The following is an 8,192-nucleotide window of genomic DNA, read 5'->3' as shown; positions in this document are numbered from 1 at the left end:
CTGTCTACTCCGTGATTGTAAGAACTTGCCTTCTCGAATGTGTCATTTCTTCGTTCTGAATCTTTTGCTACTCATTTTCATTTGTAAATCTAGATTGAAAAACTGTTTACAAACCTCAATCAACAATTGAAATAAATAAGAATTAAATCAAGATTTGAGTTTGAATTAAATGGAATTTGAGAAATTTAATAAGGTTAGGGTTGTGAAATTGGATGAAGAAAACTCTAAGTTGGAAAATAAATATGATCGATTTATTTTATTTAAATTTTATGATTGATAAAATTTAATAAAGTAAATTTACTTGAAATCGATATATATAATACATGACTTTATTTATAGAAAACGTTTTAAAAACAAATTGTTTTTATACAAATATATATATATATAATTATTGTTTTAAGTGGGGGGGGGAGGGGATCACCTGTACCCACCCCTTACTGCCGACGGCCGACAGTACCTGCATCACAGGTACTGCGACGGCAGGTACAACGTACCTGCCACCGCAGGCCCTACAACCGCAGGCCTGCGGCAAAGCCGACGGGCTTTAAACGTATGTATTAAAGTTGTATTTTTTTTTAATATTTTATATATATATATTTTTTTAATATAATTTTTATTAATTATAAAACAAATTGTATTATTATTAAAATTTTTAATTAATAAATTTTTAATATATATATATATTTAAATTAATAAATATTTTAATTTTTATTCATATTTAATAATTAAATAATAATGCATTTAACATAGTTTGTAAATATTAATTTATTAATAATTTTTGGTTTAATATTAATAAATTAACAAGTAATGAATAGATTAAGATAAGAACAAATGATTATTAAAATTAGTTTAATTAAAGTTAATTAATAATGAATATTAATTGATTAAATGGTAGATTTGGAATATTGACTTAATGGAAGTTATTATAGAATTGGGTTAATCGTAAGGGGTAGTTATGAAAACCTAGTTACTTGAATTCGACGTTAAACTGAAACATAAACCTTACCTTAACTCAATAATATACTTTCAAATCCAATCTCTAAGACTTTGATGTTGTCCTTGTGCTTTGAGTGTTTTGGGGTTTGTTCTAGTATTGACCAGTTTAGGTTGTTACCAGAGGCTCGGGGTTGTGAATGTGATGTTATGATGATTTGGTCTCGATCTTTCTTAACCCGACCATGGTAGTGTGATGGAGTGCTCTATGACATGATTGTATTTACTAGTTGTTATTGCTTTCAGTCTTCTTGTGTGAAGCTGAGGTGTATGTTTATGAGATACCTGACTTAACCATTTTTGAGTCTCGATCAGTTATATTTGATAACCATTTTTGAGTCTCGATCAGTTATACTTGGATTGCTTTTCGGTCGCTTGAGAGGACTGAAGTGGTGGTTATGTTCTTGATGATGTCATGTTTTGACTTGACCATTTTGGAGTCTTCGATCAGTGTTGAAATTTACTATTGGGATACTTTCTGGTTGCTCATTGGAGAACCATTGGATTTTTTGATTTATCATTGATGCCTTCAGTTGCTGATAGAGAACTGTCATGGTCATATGATTATTATTTGGTGCTTATCTGTTGCTCATGAAGAACTGATGTAAGTTTTGTGGCTTATCTTTTATGATGTCTTTTTAGTTGCTTGTATAGGACTGAGGTGGTTTTATTATGATTCTTTGATTTATGATTTCATGAGCCTAGGGTAGGTTATCTATGTGTAGTGTCGGAAAGTGGCTTACAATGGGGATCAGGGCCCTAAGAGGCTGCCTAGAGTAACCCATTGTAAGTTGTTTTAATAAGTGAAAACATTTACACTAAATAAGGGAAAATGAACCTAATAAGATAATTGTATGTTCTCTCCCATGCCTTGAGTGCTAGTACAGACTAGGATGGGGTAGAGAGAACGCTTGGTTACGACCTTGCATTCCATAGTATGCCTCGTCAGTATGAGAGGATACTAATGGCCGCAGGGATCAGTAGGGACCCGAGATTCCTAAGGGATTGCTCGGGTAACTTCTACGTGACTTTTGCGATGACACTTTCCCGCTTGCATATTAGGTTTCCTACGTGTCTTGTGTTACCTCTGGGTCTAGATGTCTATCTATGTTGGAACCCTTGAGTTAGCATACTTATAGGATTTCATATATTAATAATTAAAAAGGTCATCTTGCTATCATTAATTTTATATTAGTAAATCATTCATTTTATCTATTTATATTTAACATAGATAATACTTATTTAAATATAGTATTTAATCTCAAATAAGATAGCAAAACAAAAAGTGACCTAAAACCTTGGATAGCCAAATATATTTCTCCTTTATTTCTCGAACCATCAGTTTAGTTTAGTATGGGTGTTTTGAAGAAAAATGTCTCATGATTTAAAGTGTCAATAGGAATCACTAAAAGGAAACTCGGTCCAATAATATCTATGAGGCATGACTAGGTATTATTTGTGTGAGGCGTAACCAGGCATGGATTTTAGGCGCAGGCTTCCTCCAAGAACGACTTTCTTCTTCTATCAAACAAGGCATGTGCATCAGCAGAAATCTCAGGAACAAGCCTCAATCTAGCACAAGCTTCAACTGGGTGAGAGTTTACAGCCAAATAAATTGCTAGAAACTAACTTCAACTAGGTGGTCGTTTACAGCCAAATACATTGCTAGTAACTATTGGATGACACAGGAAAACCCAACAATCCTTGGTGATAGATCACCAACTAGCAAATCTCTTCCAATTCGGGTTTAATTCGGGTTAATATCACTCCATTATTAGGTAATTCCTTATTTGTGCTTATTAGGGCAACATTTCTTGCATTTAACGAAGGTAATCAACCTTTTAGAAAAATGCACAGATGCATCTTCCGTGCACCAATTTCATTCTTTGATTCAACTCCAAGTGGGCATATTTTGAATCGGGTCAGTTAAATATGTTTTGTTTACTTTATTACTTTTACAATTTGATTATGATTGCGGGAGCGAATAAAATGTCTTGTCATTCATCTATAGGTACCAACATATTAGAGCATTTTATACTTAACAATCCCTTGTCGACTTGGAGTGTTTGCTTTTTCTATTGTACGGCTCATGCGAATTATTGAAGTTATGTCTAAGGTTGTTTGCCTGGTCTTTATCTTGTTTATATCAGTAGTTACAATTTAACATTACATATAATTGATAAGTAGGAGATAATTTCCACAGCAAGTCAAATTGTGATATTGCTATCAAGATTTAACTGTGTAGTTTTTGAGTCAAACTCATTCATCCTTTTTTCATGAGTAGTGATTCAACATGAATCCATCTCTCATGAACGTAAATGGAATACTTAGCACTCATTGGATCTAGGTGATGCTCACAGAGGTGAAGCACCAAAACTTTCGGGGACATCACCCATCCCAAGCTTAACTAGGGAGTTCCCTATAGATTTTCCATGGTGTATTCTTGGTTAGTCTTCCACAAGGTGTAATCGATGCAATTAAGTACACAAGGACTATGTTGGGATGCATAAAATATATAGGTTGAGGATCAAAGAAAGCTCATAAAAGAATATTATTGTTTAGGCATTGCAGGCTTGGGAAAAAGCTATGGGCTGAATCTGAACTCTTTGCAAGCTTGGATGATTTGGAACTTCTGTAATGTGGAAAACAAGATTATTTCAGTTGAGATAATTCTACAAAATTCATGTCTTTCCATTAAGGCACCTTTGATCATAGAGAAGTCAAGGCCAAATAGAGAAGTTAATATTTAATCAAATAACAATCAGTCTCATTCATTTGCATGTACTTCGAAGATAGTTCTTATCAACTTTATTCCGATCTGCTGAATTGCAATTCCCTTGTTTGTTAACAAGCTCACCAAAAACACTTCTAATTCAATAAAAACTTGAATCAAAGCACAAAACAACAGATTTCCACTAAAAAATTAGGATGATAGGAATTCAAATAGCTTTAAAAGTAAAAACTAAAGTGTTTTTCCCAACATTATTTTCTGTACTATCTTTATTGTTTTGCCAATACTTATCATCTTGACATAAGGGAATTTTTTGAAAATTGAGGCCTAGAATTATATATGACAATGTTAGTGTACAATTTGCAACTCGAGGCCTTCTATGTGTTTTACTAATAATAAGGCTTGAAAATTAATTAACTATTGTAAAAAGAAATAGAAATCATGTGTGGCTAAAGCTAGGCTGTGGATGAGAGATGTGATGAGCAGATTCAATAGAACAAAAAACTTACCATTGTGAGTCAAGGGAAACATACACACTCATTTGTCTCTTCTTTCCTAGATTGTCATCAAATTCTTTGTTTGTGCTATTTCTTCTATCCAAATTGTATAGACTACAATATTTTCTTCCCTGTAATAATCCATAATGTGTGCAGATCACAAAGGTAATCTAACTATTCTTTTGTGACTGTGAGTGGAGAAATAGGACAAGACTCCTCTCTTTAAAAGTAACTATAAGTAGAGAGTACAACATAAATACAATGCCAGATGAAATGCTTGCAATTCATCGTGCTTGTAACAATCATGCATTTCTAAATGTCAGTTCTTGCTTTTTTATGTGCACAGACTCAATAACTTTGTGTTGCATCTGTGTGGTATGCTTCTCAGCATAATATTTTTAAGAAATAGCATTCAAAAAATAATAAATAAAAATACCATCCATGGCTAATCCACTCCCCATCCCTTGGTGGTAAAAACTGAAGAATATTGTGGGTCATTCTCGGGGTCGGTGAGCCCCCTTTTCTAATAACATCTTATAATATTAATGCTCTTTAACATCATCAGATTTCCATAATCCATTTGTAAATAAGAAATTTTATTAATGTCCTTTTCAATTTCTACATACTGGCCTTTTTGAAGATCTTATATTAGGACAATTCACATAATAATGTCTATAGTTTTGTAACTTGCTGCTACAAAATATTCAGAAGACCATATTTTGGCTTGTATTGTTGAAGTTTGGAATAAATTATAATTTAAAAAAGAAAATTAATTTAAAATTTTTCCAAATTTTGAGGAAAACTCAATAATTTAAAAAATACTTAAAACCAGGTGAAAGTTAACAATACCTTTGTATGCACAAATTTCCACTCCATATCTATTTTTGTACTAAAACTTTGCTCAAAGCACCCAATCTAGCCATAGTAGCTTTGGATACATTCTTGTTTGTAGCCTTTTACTTATATTGAAAAGTTAAGTAAAAAGCACACAATTAACCCATGGCATCTTTGGATACATTCTTGTTTGTAGTCTTTTAATAATATTAATTTTTTTTGTATGTAGGAGATACTTTCTACAGTAGGCCAAATTGTGATATTGCCACCAAGATTCAACTGTGTAGTTTTTGAGTAAAATTTGTTGACTCATGTTTCCTGAATAGTAGTTCACATAAAACCATCTCTCGTGATAATGAATTGAACACTTAACACACACTAGATCTAGGTGATGTTCACAGAGGTGAAGCATTGGGACTTCCTTGGAGAGATCACTCATCCCAGTACTAAAAAACTATTTTATATTTTAATTTTAATATTTTTTCCTTATCTTCCATTATTTTTTAAAGGGCCTTTAGAATGATTACACTCTTTCACTCTCTCCTTGGCTTCCATTGTATGTTATACTTGGTCATGATTAGTTTTATTCCCTCAAATATCATTACATGGCACTGAAACTAGTAAAAGTTATTAGCCAATCATCATTCTATCAAATTTATCTATCTCTAGCTAAACTTTCTATGACTCAGTAAAATGTAATATTACACTTCAATGTTATGCAAAATCATTAGCCAATCTAATAAAATTTTGGTAATTATTAAATCTCTCTTAGACAACATGGGCCACAGATTTATTTATTTTTATTCAAATGTCATTTACATTTATATACATATAGCAATGGACCTTGTGATCCAAACATCATATTAAATCTTGCACTTACAAAAAGAAGAGAGATAAGACTAGCACCAAACCCTTGTTATAAAAGGATCATTGTTAGGATACAACTCTGGAGAAACCCTCAAATTAGTAGAAAATGGTAGGAAGAGTCATCTATGTTCCTCATGCTACTAATATAGGCATACACGCATAGATATCTCTTCATGCAATTTATGAGAGTTTACATCTCCTGCTGAGCTTCATCACATCTGTAGACTATCTTGAAGGTGAATATGACTTGTAATGCAGTCACAATTGTGTGTATAATTGAAGGAATTTTATCTCTGTAGATGACAGAATATGTGCCACCTCCAGATGGACTACTACCTAAAATGGTACTATTGTTTACACTTGTAGCAGTCCATGAAACTTTTTGCATCAACCTCAATTGCTCCGTTACTGCTACCTTTATTGAAAGATGAGTTATTATTATCACCCATGTGCCATAGAGTCTTAACAACTCTCAAAGGGATGCTTATATTAGTTGCTTTGCCCTTGTAGCATCATACTTTACTCTGTTATCAACACACACTCTGCTGACATGTCTTAGCTCTCCATTCAACATGGTTAGCTATGACTCAATTTTGATAGTCAATCACTCAGCTCTCCATGAACAATAGTTGATCTGACCTGTGCTTGTTCAAAAAATTACCAAATGGTTTCCCACTTCATTTTTATGTAGAATTTTCTTCTACCAAATCAATTTATCTTCCCTTTGTGTCCACCTCTTCAGATTATGGTGCTTTGCACATGAATAGTTGCTACCAGTCATTGCCCTTGAAAATTAGAAATTGTAGCCACAAAGCATTGTTTCCCAGTCAAGTTGTAACACTTATGGTCAGGTTATAAATTAGTTTCCTGCCACAATATAAATGTTCACCTGAAGGAAAAGAAATTCTCACAATAATGAATAAAATAATCAATAAAATTCTTTTTGTGGTAAAGTTAGAGCCTGGTGGCACCAGTTGCTAATTACTCTATTCTACTCTAAGCATGACATATACAATTTGCTATATTCTAAACTAAAATTATATGAATCCTTTCCTGTAACAGTTTAATAATCTAACTTAGATTTAAATCTAACCAAGAAAATGAATGTGCTAATATAGGAAAAGTAGAAGAAATAGATGGAAAAGAAGCATCTCGAGGGTGTCCAACACTACCAATAGGCCTCACTGGCTTCACCACAGTTGGTTCAACACCAATTATCCTTAGTATTGGATACCCTAGACTTGCAACACGTGGAGAAGGATCTCTTGCCAATGTATATATTGCTACAACACAAACTACATAAACTGCATTATCCAAGGATATGGGCTTTAGAAGCCATAAATTTCAATTATATCTACTGTACTTACACAATGACAAAGCTTGCATATCAAATTACTATGGAAGCTCAACATTGCTCTTTGTTTTCTACAATGGCTAGATGGAAAATGCCACACCTGGACATCATGTAGCTGTGCCTACAGGGCCTTCTCAAATAAATACATCAACAAATAGCAAGTTGGTAAACTAAATTTCGTTAATCTGTTAATACTATTTTCTTTTTGGTTTTGTGTTTATATGCCCTTGAATGTATTTTGTAGCTTAAATAGTAGTTTTTTATTCATATTGTCAAAATCCAACACCTCGACCTCATGTAGTTGTGCCTACATGGCCTACACCAAAATACCCAAAGGCTAAAATACAAATGTCAAAAACTGTGAAGCATAGTGAGCATACAGATCCATTAAAAACACCAAAGGTAGCTTGATGTAAAGGGCTTCCCATAAACTTGGATGTCCACAGTTTCTAATTTTGTTTTTGTTCTTTCTGTCTCTAACTTACATTTAAAAAGGTTGTGGCTATATTGTCCTATTCCTCATTAAATTTATCTCAACTAAACAACTGACCTCGTATGATGTGTTATGGTTCAACTAACTTGGTTCAGAGTTTTCATCAGAGATTTATACAATTCAACTTTTCTAAATTAGATTTTGTAAATAATTTTTGCCATAGCATTTCGAAATGGATGATAGTAAATTAATTTATTAAATAAATAATATATTTGTAAAATAAAGTGTATATGAAGTGTAAACTTATATGGAGTTGCTTTGTCGGATTTCATTTCTTTTCCAAAACATTTGTGAGTGGACTACATAGAAGCACTAGATGCCAAAAATGCTATAGATGCTTTAATGTGTGTTCTATCCTTGGTAAATCATCTCGAAGGCATGGGCTTTAGACCATATATATATATTCTTAAATTTTTTGTATTG

This window comes from Cupressus sempervirens, chromosome 10, assembly GCF_028749045.1.
Source record: "Cupressus sempervirens isolate cs-2001-9-10 chromosome 10, ASM2874904v1, whole genome shotgun sequence".
Classification (NCBI taxonomy): domain Eukaryota; kingdom Viridiplantae; phylum Streptophyta; class Pinopsida; order Cupressales; family Cupressaceae; genus Cupressus; species Cupressus sempervirens.
This window is presented reverse-complemented; position numbering follows the sequence as displayed.